The sequence below is a fragment of the Schistocerca gregaria genome, chromosome 9, assembly GCF_023897955.1.
Source record: "Schistocerca gregaria isolate iqSchGreg1 chromosome 9, iqSchGreg1.2, whole genome shotgun sequence".
NCBI classification, from domain to species: Eukaryota; Metazoa; Arthropoda; class Insecta; order Orthoptera; family Acrididae; genus Schistocerca; species Schistocerca gregaria.
The window spans coordinates 105,435,498-105,443,340 of NC_064928.1; positions in this window are offsets into that span (position 1 = coordinate 105,435,498).

The following is a 7,843-nucleotide window of genomic DNA, read 5'->3' on the forward strand; positions in this document are numbered from 1 at the left end:
TAAAAAAATTATAAAAGTTAAACATAGGGATGTATTATTACTGGGACTGTAATTATAGAGCTAACATTGTATGCTTCATTGCTGTCATATGGTGATATGGTGTATGTTATCTTCCAAAGTAGATCACCCATTGAATTAATTTATGCCAGTATTTAATTTTGGTAATGCTCTGACGAAGTAGCATTGTGTTACACTAGGTACAGCAACAATGCAGTTCAAAGAAATGCCCACTTTTATCTCACAGAGCAAGCAAAGAAAATGCTTTTGTGGGCAGTACAATGAAACTGAATATTGTGTCAACTCATTCCAATGTAGAACACAATCCATTGCTTTAGTAAAGAGCATAAACCACAAAGTCAGATCTAGGTTTGTATCTGCAGCTTCCACATTATTCATGTACAGACAAAGAAATACTTATAATTTCAGACAAACTGGATGATTTATTCAAGAAAATGAGCCAACATTATGCCCAAATGATGAATCACTTTATAACATAATCACTTTGCAGGGATATGGAAGTTAATACTCAACTTACATTCTTGATATTGAGGATCAGGTGTATTTCTTTGCTGCTGTTTATCATCTCCTGTAAGAAAATCTGGAATCACCTTAATTTCAAGATCCTGCCTCTTGTTAATCGTTGTTGTTGTTGTTGTTGTTATTGTTGTTGTGGTCTTCAGTCCTGAGACTGGTATGATGCAGCTCTAGACGCCACTCTATCCCGTGCAAACCTTTTCATCTTCCAGTACCTACTGCAGTCTACATCCTTCTGAATCTGCTTAGTGTATTCATCTCTTGGTCTCCCTCTATGATTTTTACCCTCCACACTGCCCTTCAATACTAAATTGGTGATCCCTCGATGTCTCAGAACATGTTCTACCAACCAATCCCTTCTTCTAGTCAAGTTGTGCCACAAGCTCCTCTTCTCCCCAATTCTATTCAATACCTCCTCATTAGTTATGTGACCTACCTATCTAATCTTCAGCATTCTTCTGTAGCACCACATTTCGAAAGCTTCTATTCTCTTCTTGTCTAAACTATTTATCACCCATGTTTCACTTCTATACATGACTACACTCCATACAAATACTTTCAAAAACGAATTCCTGACACTTAAATCTACACTCGATGTTATCAAATTTCTCTTCTTCAGAAACGGTTTCCTTGCCATTGCCAGTCTACATTTTATATCCTCTCTACTTCAACCATCATCAGTTATTTAGCTCACAAAATAGCAAAACTCCTTTACTACTTTAAGTGTCTCATTTCCTAATCTAATTGCCTCAGCATCACCCGACTTAATTAGACTACATTCCACTATCTTCGTTTTGCTTTTGTTGATGTTCATCTTATATACTCCCTTCAAGACACTATCCATTCCGTTCAACTGCTCTTCCAAGTCCTTTGCTGTCTCTGACAGAATTACAATGTCATCGGTAAACCTCAAAGCTTTTATTTCTTCTCCATGGATTTTAATTCCTCCTCTGAACTTTTCTTTTTTTCCTTTATTACTAGCTCAATATACAGATTAAATAACATCGGGGATAGGTTACAACCCTGTCTCACTCCCTTCCCAACCACTGCTTTCCTTTCATGTCCCTCAACTCTTATAACCGCCATCTGCTTTCTGTACAAATTGTAAATAGCCTTTTGCTCCCTGTATTTTACCCCTGCCACCTACAGAATTTGAAAGAGAGTATTCCAATCAACATTGACAAAAGCTTTCTCTAAGTCTACAAATGCTAGAAACATAGGTTTGCCTTTACTTAATCTTTCTTCTAAGATAAGTCGTATGGTCAGTATTGCCTCACGTGTTCCAACATTTCTACGGAATCCAAACTGATCTTCCCCAAGGTCAGCTTCTATCAGTTTTTTCCATTCGTCTGTAAAGAATTTGTGTTAGTATTTTGCAGCTGTGACTTATTAAACTGATAGTTCGGTAATTTTCACATCTGTCAACACCTGCTTTCTTTGGGATTGGAATTATTATATACTTCTTGAAGTCTGAGGGTATTTCGCCTGTCTCATACATCTTGCTCACCAGATGGTAGAGTTTTGTCAGGACTGGCTCTCCCAAGGCTGTCAGTAGTTCTAATGGAATGTTGTCTACTACGGGGGCCTTGTTTGGAGTCACGTCTTTCAGTGCTGTGTCAAACTCTTCATGCAGTATCATATCTCCCATTTCATCTTCATCTTCATCTACATCCTATTCCATTTCCATAATATTGTCCTCAAGTACATCGCCCTTGTGTAGACCCTCTATATACTACTTCCACCTTTCGGCTTTCCCTTCTTTGCTTAGAACTGGGTTTCCATCTGAGCTCTTGATATTCATTAAAGTCGTTCTCTTTTCTCCAAAGGTCTCTTTAATTTTCCTGTAGGCAGTATCTATCTTACCTCCAGTGAGATAAGCCTCTACATCCTTACATTTGTCTTCTAGCCATCCCTGCTTAGCCATTTTGCACTTCCTGTCGATCTCATTTTTTAGATGTTTGTATTCCTTTTTGCCTGCTTCATTTACTGCATTTTTATATTTTCTCCTTTCATCGGTTCAATTCAGTATTTCTTCTGTTACCCAAGGGTTTCTACTAGCCCTCGTTTTTTTACGTATTTGATCCTCTGCTGCCTTCACTATTTTATCCCTCAAAGTTACCCATTCTTCTTCTACTGTATTTCTTTCCTTCATTCCTGTCAGTTGTTCCTTTATGCTTTCCCTGAAACTCTGTACAGCCTCTGGTTCTTTCAGATTATCCAGGTCCCATCTCCTTAAATTCCCAAATTTTTGCAGTTTCTTCAGTTTTAATCTACAGTTCATAACCAATAGATTGTGGTCAGAGTCCACATCTGCTCCTGGAAATGTCTTACAATTTAAAACCTGGTTCCTAAATCTCTATCTTACCATTATATAATCTGTCTGATACCTTCTAGTATCTCCAGGGTTCTTCCATGTATACAACCTTCTTTCATGATTCTTAAAGCAAGTGTTAGCTATGATTAAGTTATGCTCTGTGCAAAATTCTACCACATGGTTTCCTCTTTCATTTCTTAGCCCCAATCCATATTCACCTACTATGTTTCCCTATGTTTCCGTCTCTCCCTTTTCCTAAGCTTGAATTCCAGTCACCTATGACTATCAAATTTTCGTCTCCCTTCACTATTTGAATAATTTCTTTCATGTCCTCATACATTTCATCAATTTCTTCGTCATCTGCAGAGGTAGTTGGCATATAAACTTGTACTACTGTAGTAGGCATGGGCTTCGTGTCTATCTTGGCCACAATAATGCGTTCACTATGCTGTTTGTAGCAGCTTACCCATGCTCCTATTTTTTTTAAATTCATTATTAAACCTACTCCTGCATTACCCCTATTTGATTTTGTATTTATAACTCTGTATTCACCTGACCAAAAGTCTTGTTCCTCCTGCCACCAAACTTCACTAATTCCCACTATATCTAACTTTAACCTATCCATTTCCCTTTTTAAATTTTCTAACCTACCTGCCCGATTAAGGGATCTGACATTCCACGCTCTGATCCGTAGAATGACAGTTTTCTTTCTCCTGATAACAATGTCCTCCTGAGTAGTCCCTGCCCAGAGATCCAAATGGGGGACTATTTTACCTCCGGAATATTTTACCCAAGAGGATGCCATCATCATTTAATCATACAGTGAAGCTGCATGCCCTCAGGAAAAATTATGGCTGTAGTTTCCCCTTGCTTTTAGCCGTTCACAATACCAGAACAGGAATGCTATTTTGGTTAGTGTTACAAGGCCAGATCAGTCAATCATCCAGACTGTTGCTCCTGCAATTACTGAAAAGGCTGCTGCCCCTCTTCAGGAACCACATGTTTGTCTGGCCTCTCAACAGATACCCCTACATTGTGGTTGCACCTACGGTACGGCTATCTGTATTGATGAGGCACGCAAGCCTCCCCACTGACGCCAAGGTCTGTGTTTCATGGGGGGGGTCTTGTTAATCAGTTCTATGAAATGACATGGTCAAAACAGTTAATTGCTTTAGAATTGTTATTTATTCACATCATACACAGGTTTCATGTCTGACTCTTCCCAACGGTTGGTTTCATCCCTTCTATACTTTGCAATACTGGAAATCTGAGTACAAGATCGTTCAGTGTTAATTTCATATTTTAAAATTACAAATTGAATAATTTTCCAGAAAAAGCTAGAGAGTTTGGATTCAAAATAACAAATATGCCAAAATAAAACAAATGTCACTGCCAAAATATTTACAATACCTTTTTAGAATAACACTTAATTTACAAAGTGTAATAACTTTTCAGTTACAGATTGGATTTTGTTGTTAACGTAATTTCTACATCTTTTCATTAAGTTGTTACTAATCGATTTTCACGTATAAACTTTATAAATATGACTTTTAAGATTTGTTAATGCTTTCCATGCATAGCTTCAATAATAATCTATATTTTACCATATTTTAATTATAGGGCAACATAATTATGTTTTAAGCCACTCAGCACGATTATCGTATGTGCTCATAGAGTTTGCTGTTTTTGGGGATACATCACAAAGCACTACCAAACAGCAAGTGGTATCGAACAGCTCAGTTGGCTGGTAATTTTGGTTTTCATAGAGAGTCAACCCATTCTGCTACCTAACACACACCTTTAGAGTATCACAGATAGGAACAATTGGCAATGTTTTGTTTTTGTATGCCTGCACGAATACAGGAGAATGTTGTACAAAAATTGCGATATGTGTGTCTGTTTGTGTTGTGAATTGGTGGTGACTATCATAATTAAAAATAAAATGTAAACGTATTAAGCAAAGAACAATTTCAGTAAGAAAGTACATAAAGTTTTTACATAAATGATTAAAAAATATTAATAAGTGTGCTTTTTTCTTTCTTTTTTGCATAGAATGATAAGTACAATGGCAACTAATAATCAGCACATTAATTTGTGAAGCTCATTTTCTTGAATAAATCATCCAGTTCTTCTGAAATTATAATTATCTCTTTGTCTGTACATGTACATCACATCTACTGATTACTGATCCATTTGGATAATATCTTTGTTGTGTGTCTTTTATTTTCATTTCTTTTTTTTGTCTTGGAGTGTCATAAGTATAATAATCAGTATTAACATGAGTACTGGTGTAACTTTATGATAATGTAGTCATAATATAGGGGTGAGGACAGTAAAGTGCTGCATGTGGGAGCATACACGGACAAGGTGGAAAGAAGGTAGGGCAGCTAGGTACAGTTGAGAGGTCAGGGAGGGAGGGTGGTTAGTGGAAAATGGGAGAAGAAAAAAGGCTGAAGGTATGTTGGTAGAATAGTGGTCTGTGTAGTGCTGGGATGGGATCAGGGAAGGGGCTCACTGGGTAAGGACAATGACTAGTTAAGGGTGAGGCCAGGGAGGTTATGGGGACATAGGATTTGTTTCAAAGAGGGTTCCCACCTGGTCAATTCAGAAAAGCTGCTGTCGGGGGAAAGGATCCACTGTTTGTTGGTGGATATTCATGTGGACACTCAGCTTGTTGGTTGTCATGCCCACATAGAATGTATCACAGTGGTTCCAGCTTAACTTGTAGATCACGTGACTTGTTTCACAGATAGCTCTGCCTCTGATGAGATAGATGATACTTGTGACTGGAGTGGAGTAAGTGGTTGAGTGGTTGTGGGAGGATGTATGGGACATGTCTTGCATCTAGGACTATTACAGGATATGAGTCATGAGGTAAAGGGTTGAGAGCAGGGATTGTTTAGGGATGGACAATGATGTTGTGTAGGATTGGTGGGTGGTGGAATACCATTGTGGGAGTGGTGGGAAGGATAGTGGGTAGGACATTCCTCATTTCAGAGCATGACATGAGGTAGTCAAAACCCTGGAGGAGAATGATTCAGTTGCTCCAATCCTGGGTGTTACTGAATCATGAGGGGAATGCTTCTCTGTGGCCAGTTGGTGGGACATTGGGAGGTGGAGGGTGGCTGGAGAGATAAGCCACAGGAGATCAGTTTTTGTACAAGATTGGGAGCCTAATTATGATCTGTGAAGACCTCAGCGGAACCCTCAGTGTATGGCAGTTGTCAAAGTGATGGTGGGTAGGTTTGATATAGACAGAGGTAATGATGTAGCCACCTTTGAAATGGAGGTCAGCATCAAGGATGGTGATGTTTATCAGTATTGATAGCTGTTATCAGTATTGAGCATTCCTTACAAAATCTGTTTACAAGTAATATTGTTAGCTGAATGAGTGTCTAATTGATTCTTGAGCAAACACTCACAAACTTTCTGATGTTTTCTGCATGGCTGTACCTGAGCCACAAAGTGAATTGTATGTGGCAGTATAGACTATCTCTAATGCAATCACATGATCACACTTCAATACCTAACTCTGAGCTCCCATATGTCATTGAGAGTAAAATATATTATTGTAGTTAACTTGTTGACAATAGTGTTTACAGTAGAGTGAATAATTTGCCTGTTTGAATGATATACGACCAGATAAACATTTATTCTGAGTTATAATTCTCTGATAATGCTTACAGCTTGACATATCAGTGGACATGATGTATTTCTCATTTATAGACTGTTATATCAGGTTGAGACACAGACTTTTCATTGATTGTCATAAAATATGTAGTACCAGTAAGTGTAGTGTATTATAGTCCAGTATGTTAATAATGTAGAACCTTGAAAAGATGGCAAGTAAACCTATTCCTAGGTAGCATAATAGTCTCTCTCAATTATCATAACTTCACAGTATATCTTTTGACAAACATTTCTGTCAATCATCATAAGTGTTGTACAGTATCCCAAAGTATAAGCAATAGTTGTATTGTGCAAAGGTAGGTTTAAAAATGTGATAAAATCATTTACAAAACTTTGAACACAGATCAGTGTGTAAGTACTGTTAAAAGTAGCATATTTGGTTCGCACAGCATTATTCATAATTATTGGAGTCAAGATGGTACAGTGTACCATTGCAATGTGAGGATAGTAAGATACTTGTGTTTTATAGGACAGTATATGGGATAGAACAAAGAGTGATGTGATTCAGGAAACCTACAAGATGTCACCCAAGCGATGCACAAAGAAAATGGATCCCCCTGAGAGCTTGCATTAAGTTTCACAAGAACATATATCATTCCCTGTTTAAACTATGTAGTACCTATATCCTCAAAATTACTTATAAGCTCAAACAAACTTAAGTGCTCTTTACTACAGTAGCTCCTATATACTTTTCCAATTTCTCTCCTATGCCTTTCGATGGGGTTACTTGATAAATTATATGCTGATATTAATGTGTGTTTTATATTTTTTTCCCTTACAAAACTTTTCCACAGTTTAGAAGTAAACTGAGATACACTAACAGACAGAACAGGTTTTGGAAGACCTACCTTTTCAAAATAATTTTTTTTTCAATTTACTGTATTATACCTTTGCTAGTTGCTTTCTTTATGGAGTATAACTTTATGAATTTTGACAAACAGATCTACCCTGACAAAGATGTGAGTCTAGCCTCCATTTACTTTTGGTAGCCATTGAAACAAATTGATGTCTCCAGGAGGAGGAGGAGGAGGAGGAGGAGGAGATCAGTGTTTTAATGTCCTGTCAACAATGGGGTCATTAGAGATGGACCACAATTTTGGATTAGGGAAGGATGGGGAAGCAAATCAGCTGTGCCCTTTTAAAAGAACCATCCTGGAATTTACTTGAAGTGATTTAGGGAAATCATGGAAAACCTAAATCAGTATGGCCAGATGTGGATTTGAACCATCATCTTCCCAAATGTAAATCCAGTGAGGTAACCACTACATCACCTCGCTCAGTCAATGCCTACTAGTTCTTTCTGTT